Source organism: Apium graveolens, chromosome 10 (assembly GCF_009905375.1).
Source record: "Apium graveolens cultivar Ventura chromosome 10, ASM990537v1, whole genome shotgun sequence".
Taxonomy (NCBI): Eukaryota; Viridiplantae; Streptophyta; class Magnoliopsida; order Apiales; family Apiaceae; genus Apium; species Apium graveolens.
In genome coordinates this window covers 106814401-106822876 of record NC_133656.1, presented here as the reverse complement: position 1 = coordinate 106822876, position 8476 = coordinate 106814401, and the positions used below count along the sequence as shown (strand labels likewise).

The 8476-nt window shown below is 37.2% G+C and overlaps 1 non-coding gene across 1 annotated transcript; it reads left to right on the top strand.

Moving 5' to 3' along the window:
* The first annotated feature begins 1962 nt into the window (after window positions 1-1962).
* On the top strand, window positions 1963-2069 carry LOC141694630 (small nucleolar RNA R71). Its single transcript, XR_012563918.1, has one exon. It is a non-coding gene; the product is annotated as a small nucleolar RNA R71 (small nucleolar RNA).
* The last annotated feature ends 6407 nt before the right edge of the window (window positions 2070-8476 follow it).

The following is an 8476-nucleotide window of genomic DNA, read 5'->3' as shown; positions in this document are numbered from 1 at the left end:
CGATTTGAACTCTCTCAGAATCCTCAAAAGCTTTTCCCCATCACTACCTGAAAGGTCAGATGCAATAATAACAGGCAGAGTAGATGCATCACCTAAAAACGCATACCACAAATGCTCAGGTAAAGGCTTAAGCTCAAGAGTGGGAGCTTCCTCAATAGATGGCTTGAGGCGTTTAGGAGCTTTGTTCAATTCCTCCATTCCAAGAGATTCAAAAGGCATATCTATATTCCTCTTCCAGGGAGAAGCATTCAAATACTGCAATTGTTCTTCACCTTCATCATCATCACTATCCGAATTCCCCAACAAGGCATTTTCTAAGGCATCGAACCTTAGCAATTGATCAAGTTGCAATGTGACCACCGAATCGACCAACTCCACTTTTAAGCACTCCTCATTATCAGTAGGAAATTTCATAGCATTGAACATATTAAAAGTCACATCCTGATCCAGAACTCGCATTGTGAGCTCACCCTTCTGCACATCTATCAAGGTTTGGCCAGTCATCAAGAAAGGTCTCCCCAAGATTATGGGAATTTTTTTATCCTCTTCGAAATCAAGAATGACGAAATCAGCAGGGAAAATTAGTTCATCAACCTTGACTAAGACATCCTCCACAATACCTCATGGATATGTAATAGAACGGTCGGCCAACTACAAGGTCATATAAGTCGGTTTTGGATCAGGCAAGTCCAACTGCTTAAAGATTGATAAAGGCATCAGATTGATGCTAGCTCCCAAGTCACATAAGCATCTGTCAAAAGACACTTTTCCAATAGTACACGGATTAGTGAAGCTTCCTGGATCCTTAAGCTTCGGAGGCAACTTCTGTTACAGCATAACACTGCATTCCTCCGTGAGAGCGAATGTCTCTAAATCATCTAGCTTCACCTTCCGAGAGAGAATACCTTTCATAAACTTTGCATAACTAGGCATCTGCTCAAGAGCCTCAGTGAAAGGTATGTTGATATGAAGTTTCTTGAACACCTCCAGAAACTTCTCAAATTGCTTGTCCAACTTTTACCTCTATAGCCGCTTAGGAAAAGGCGGTGGAGGATAGATCTGTTTCTCCCCTGCATTACCCTCAGGAGGAGTGTGCTCAACAGTAGTCTTTCTTGGTTCCACTTCTACTTCATGCTGCTCTACTTCTTTCTCAGCCTCAGCTTCTTCAGTCAACACTTGAGTTTTTTCGGGATTCGCAACCTTTCCAGACCTTAAAGTGATTGCCTTTACCTGCTCCTTAGCTTCCCTCTTTCCTGACACTTCAGTGTCACTAGGTAGTGTACCAGGTTGATGATTTAGCAAGGCATTGGAAATTTTCCCAATTTAATTTTCCAAGGTCTTGATAGAAACGGCTTGACTCTTGAACATAAGCTTCAACTCCTCTAATTCAGATTTTTCATTGGCTTGTTGCAGCTGGAGTTGTTGTCTTGGTGCATATTGTGGTTGCTGAAAACCAGGGAGTTATACTGCTTAGCTGGATATTGCTGATAAGGCTATTAAACCGCATTCTGAGTGTTGCTCTAGCTGAAATTAGGATGATTGCGGTTGTTGGGATGATAGGTGGCTGACACTAGTTGCTGCGATCACTGGAAGTTGCTCACAAACTGAGTTGATTCTTTAGAAATTATGCACTGATCAGTCTCATGGGCACTAGCACAAAGCTCACAGACACTATCGATTTGATTAACTCCATAATTAGCCAAAGTGTCCACCTTCATCGTCAAAGCCTTAAGTTGGGCAGCGATAGCAGTTGCTGCGTCCAACTCCAGAATTCCTGTGACTTTTCCCTGAGTCAGCCTCTGGGAAGGATTCTGGTACTCATTAGCAGCCATCAGTTCAATAAGTTCATAAGCTTCATCTTAGCTTTTAGCCCATAAGGCTCCTCCTAATGTTGCATCAAGCATGGGTCTAGAAGTAGCACCCAATCCATTATAGAAACAGTTGATAATCATCCAATCAGGCATGTCATGGTGTGGGAACTTCCTTAGCATCTCCTTATATCGATCCCAAGCCTCACACAGAGATTCTCCAGTTTGCTGAGCAAACTGAGTAAGAGCATTCCTGATTGCAGCAATCTTCGCCATAGGGAAGAATTTAGTGAGAATTTTTTGCGCAAGATCCTCCCAAGTGGTGATAGACCCTGCTGGTAGAGAGTGTAACCAGCACTTAGCTTTATCCCTTAGAGAGAATGGGAAGAGCCGTAGCTTGATAGCATCTTCAGTCACATCATCAAACTTGAAGGTGTCGCAGATCTCAATGAAATCCCTGATGTGCATGTTGGGGTCTTCAGTAGAAGAACCCCCGAAACTGAACTGAGTTTTGTATCATCTGAATCGTGCTTAACTTGATCTCAAAAGTATTAGCCCTGATGGCTGGTCTGATGATGCTTGACTGAATGTCATTAATCTTTGGCTGAGAATAGTCCATCAAAGCCTTCGGATTTTCCGCATGATCACCCATCTCTACTAAAGATGGTTCTTTAAGTTTCTCTTCTTCTTCTACCTTCTTTTCTTCCTCAAAAACTTCCTTATGAACTACCACAAGTTATTCCTCGGCTTTATCCAGTGTTCTCTTACGAGTACGCAAACGCATGTGCATACACCCTCGCTAGAGTACCTGAAATAAAACAAGGAACAAATAAGTAACAATGTCCAAGTCAATAAACTTTAACGACCACTGATGGAAAGCACATAAACTAATAATTTAACACTGCAGTCCCCGGCAGCGGCGCCAAAAACTTGTTAATCACTAAACACGCGGTAATATTACACGCAAGTATACGAGTTCGCAAGTAGTATATAATCTTTTTTAGTTCGTTCCCACAGAGACTGTATTGCTTAACTAATTAATTCATGAACTTAAGCAATAATGTATGGTTATTATTCAATACTAAGGCGATAACAAATTGAGGTTGTTAATAACTAAGAATTATGTTAACTATTATAACTATGAAATTAAGATTGACTGAATTAATATATATGACAAACATGGGGTTCTAACTTTATTAAATACTTCATTCAATAGCCTTATTATTCTCAACCTTAGCATACAATGATGATGACACTAATCAGACAACACGAAACTAATAAACTCCAACTTTCGTTGCACGAATACCATACTACCAGACATCCACAAAAGAGATAGAAGTTGAATAGACACCAATCATTTTGAGACCCTATATGTCTATAGAATTTGACAATATAACGGTTTAAGCACAATATATCTATCTTGATTACACAGGACAAGTAAGATGGGTAAAATTACCTACGAATCATGTATAACAATAATGCATGAACCTATGCTAGCATGGCAAGTTCTAAATCCTTAAATTCACTTTCGCTTCATTAAGAGTTAACACACTATCTTATAAGTTCGTGATGCTCACAAGAGGAACACGCACAACCAATACTAGGATATCAATCAATCACCACTTACTAAGGTATCAAAATAATTTAACTAAAGAAATCCATATATAAATCCGCTAGAACCCCACGATAACAATTAGCCCATGATCGAACTCATCATCAATGTGGGTTCCAATGAAAGCATGGTATAACAAACGTAGTCTTTATAACGAATAAATAAAACCTAGTACAAAACAAGAGTAAAGGTTCACAAGTAAGAAAACTAGCATCCAAATACAACTTAAAACAAATATTCACAAGTAAAAACAAGATCTTCTTCACCTTCGTTGAATTGTGCTAAACGGTCTTCTTACAGCTCTCCTTGCGCTCTGGTATGTCTCTCCCATAAAAACATTCTTATTTTAATATATATCGCAGCCCTTTACAATCTGGAAGTCTCCCCACTTGGAATCGAATTAGAATCAGGATTTTTTAATTTTGCACCGGCACGGCCGCGCGCTATCACAGCGCAGGCGTGCTGCCTTTCTGGAATCCTGGCACGACCGCGCGCTATCACAGTGCGGGCACTCCATCATTCTGGGAAAAACTCATATTTCATCTTGTTCCTTGCTGCTTCGAGCCGGCTTTCCACGAGCTTTTATTCCAACATCACCTTGACACCAAATTAGCACCAAAATTGTAATAACCCCAATTTTTGGAAATTTTTGAAACCCTTATGAATAGTGTTTTTGCTGAATGAGAAAACTTTTCATGCCACACTATGTAGGGGTTCTGATATGGATATTCTGAGATTTTATTAGTACTTTATATGGGATATAAGTGTATGTAAAGATCGTCAGAATCCAAATCCGAACACTTTGATTTTTCCCGGAAATCCACAAGATACGGAGAGAATTGAGTATAAGGTAACAGGATAAAAAGGATTTAAATTAAAGGATTATAATATAGGATCATAAAAAGGAATATAATGTATTGAGAAAGGTTAAGGGAACCTAAGTAATAAGATCCCGGGTATGATCCTTCAAATGATAAACGAGAACGAAAGTTAAGCGAACCGTATAACAGATCAGCGGTCATTAGGCAAACGATTAGGAAGTTAATCAAAGGGATTAGCGGGAATGATGTCATCCAACCAATAGAAAGAGGACAAGGAAGGGAGGATGACATCATGAGGATGATATAAGCATGACATGGGAAGGAAGGAGGTGTGGTTGAATGAGAACCACACAAATTCAAGGGCAAGAAGGTAATTGACTAAAGCAAGCACAAAAACCAAGCAACCAAGCCAAGCAAAAATCATTTTCATCAAAAATCAAAAGCAACCAAGGCTTGTTCATGAAGCTCTCGGGTGGTTTTCTTAAAAAATGAAAGTCCAAGCTCCTCCACTTACTATTTAGCAAGGTAATTATCTAAGCTTCCCCATGGATAGTTACATACTTCCTATAAGTTTAAGCTTCTAATTCCAAGCCAATCTTTTTCTATAAATCATGAAAGAAGATGATGAATAGTGTTTTCAAGAACTAAAATTTGTGTTCTTGAAGTTTTGTTTAGATTAAGCTTGGATAAGGGCTTTAAAGGTGATTCCAAGCCATTCTCTTGATTCTCCACTCTCCAAGGAAGGTATAAACTACAAACCCTAGCTTTAGTTTTGAGTAATTAGGATTGAATGTGTTTGATATAGCATATGTGAAGCATGATGCTTGATTGGTTGAGGTTTGGTTGAGTTTGTAGAGATTAGTTGGTTGTATTGCATTGTTGGAGTTGTAAATCTTGGTAATTAGTTAAAGAACCTAAGTAAAGCCTTTAGTTCATGTGAGGAATAAGTATAAATGGTTAATGTGGATTTGTTGGGGTTGTTATGATGTGATAAGGATGGATGTTTGTTGTATGAGGTTGGATTTGAGGTTGATTTGGAATGGGTTTGAATGGTTTAAACATTGGTAATCGCGTAAACATAGCCGTCGTAACGTCCGATTTTCTTTAGACTGTTTTTGTGCATAACATTAGGACCCGAGAACCCCCTGCTAGATTATGACCATTGCCATGTCTAGATAGCTCGTGTTACGAGCTTCGTTTTGATATGTAGTTCGTTCGATTCCGATGCACGGTTTAGGAGAAGCGACCGTTTCAAGTAACGGCGTTTCGCGAACGAAACATTTCCCCTCGCCTTACTTTGAAACATAGGTTAAAGACCAAAAAGGGTTAATTAATGTATGAAACATTTATGGTAAGTGTGTTAGGCAGTTGGTAAGACACTCGCGAAGGAATCGCTTTAAAACTCGTAAAGGTTAAATTATTAAAAATGGTGGAGCCGAGGGTACCCGAGTGGCTTAAGCGAATCAGTGAGCGCAAAACAAGCGTTAGAGTCTAAGTTAGTTAAAGTATAGATTTACAAGTGACTTTGGTTTAATTCCAACTTACTTGTTGTTTATAGGTTACCAGACTCGTCCCGAGCCATTCGTAACCCCAGTCGCTCAGGCAAGTTTTCTACCCGTTATACTGTTGTTGTGATGTAAATATATGTATATGCATTATCTTGTGATATTGCATGATTGTTATTAGCAAATTTTGCGATATATTGGAGCATGCTAATATGGTATATATGCATGTCTATTTCGTAATCTGGTTATCTATCTGTTGATTTCAATGCTTATAGTTGCATAATACCTATGCTAGAAATAAGCAAGTAGTTGCGTATACCCTTAGTATAGGGGATAAAAGGTGAACATATTTCTAAACCGGGAGTCGATGTTCCCGAGTATATTATATATATATATATATATATATTTATTTATTTATATATATATATATGGATATAGTTTTTAAAACTATTAATCGAATAAGGTTTATTCGATAACTTTAACTTTTATTTATTTATCTGAATATTATTCGAATATTCATTCGAGGGCTTATGACTTCTTTATTTTATTAAATGAATATTATTTTGAATATTCATTCGAAGACTTATGACTCCTTTTATTTTATTATTTGAATATTATTTGAATATTCATTCGAGGGCTTATGACTCTTTTATATTATTTATTGAATATTATTTGAATATTCATTCGAGGGCTTATGACTCGGTTTATATTATTTAATGAATATTTTTGAATATTCATTTGAGGATCTATAACTCCGGTTATTTGCTGAGATTTGTTCTTTATTTTATTAAAGAATAAGGTGTCAATAATCAAACTTATTTTCGATTATTCAAATAAAGATAATACTTTCATATAAGTATATCTTTGGTTATTTAATACTCGTTTCAAGTATAAGTTTTAATACTTCTACTTCAATTATTTTTATAAAGATTATTCTTTATGGGAATATTATTTAAATAATAATATTCAGTCATTTTCTAAATATTCTGGGGACTGATTTACTTCATTAAATCAGCTTTACTCCACACACTCTATAAAGTGTTTTCGAGTCTTCAAAATGATTTTTAAAAGTTAGAGCGAATCCCAAAACTCAATTTTATATTTAAGATCTTCCTTTTTAAGGGGATTTAAATACTCGCTTAAAACCTGAGGGATCCGGCTCTGTGGTGTATTTTATATTCGCAACAAGGTTGCAGTTTTGGTAAATGAATTGATTACTTACCCAACGTTCGGGAAGTAAGTCCATCTATTGAGTCGGCATAAGCAACATGGGCTCAGTGGGCGTCCATGATAGTGTAAGTGGCTCAGTGGGAGTCCATCAAATGCATAAGTGGCTGAGTGGCAGTCCAGCATAAGGTCCTAATTATGACCAGGGTGATGACCAGTGGGGAATTCGTCCATCTACTAGTAGAAAAGGTTACTTATGGGTATCTTTGCCTGATCAACAAGATATCTGGTTTATGCCAAAGGTTTTCTTTTCCTTCCAAATTCATTGGATATTGCAACTCTGTTCATACTTTACATAACAGAGGTTCCAGGAAATGTTTTAGAGATATATATATGTGGATATATATATATCGGGACTAAATAAAGTATTCTCGTAACTTTATTTCATTCAATAATATTTCAAAGATTGAATCTATTCAAATCTTGTCTTGTAGTCTCATCTATGTGATGAACTTTTGAAACTGATTATAACTTGAACGGTGGTAGTTCAAGTAGTATTGGGAAAGATATAAGTATATTGGGGTATTTGGTAACCTCATCTTTTAAACTTATATCTAATTAATAATTATCTTAGGAATGACAAAGATTTTCAGAAAAACGTTGAAACAAGGTTAGATATATGAGATCACCTTGCAACGATATTTTTATACAGTTATACACTGGGACTTTGTGTATATTATGCATGGAAGAGGACTTCCAAGATTTTGAAAAGTATATATGTATATATACTAAATATTTTGCGACTTCATCGCATTAAAATATCAAACTTGGTTCATTTCTTTTGACCAAGACTTTCATGAGTATTATGAGTAGGCTCATATATTGTAAATCATTATACATATTATTTTGGTGGGCTTGCTGCTCACCCTTGCTTTATTTCTTCATCACACAACAACAGTTAGGAAAGATGGCCAGACTCCAGCAGACCCAGCGCAAGCGCGTGGGAAGCGTCCCGCGTCTTCCCGTTGATGTTGTAGCTGCTATAGCTGCAGAGGTAGATCTATTGTAGATCAGACCATCTACTTTTGAGAATCAATTATGTATAATTATAACTTGTGGCAGATAATGGCAATTAACTGTAAATTTATCAAGTAATCATTTTGGGTTGTAATAACTTTTAAATTGTGGATTCAAAGACTTGTACTTATTTAAATTTCATCTCTGAGACTATAACGGGTTGTGGTGTGTGTTAGTGTGGGGTCACAGCATAAGGTTATTATTATTAATTAAGTGAAGTGATATTGTGGAAAGAAAGACCGTGACGACCCGGATCCTCGACCCCGGATCTGGGGGTGTTACAGAAGTGGTATCAGAGCTAAGCGTTATAAACCTCAGAGATGATGGGACGTTAAGATAATAAGTTAACTAAGATAATAAGAACTCTTGCCAAGTTCATAGTCGGGCTACCTAACGTAGCACTGACAGTTAAAACCCTTATGGGAACCCTTATAAATATCGTGATAGAAGCGTAGTTCGTTATCGTAGATGGTAGCGGGACTCCGA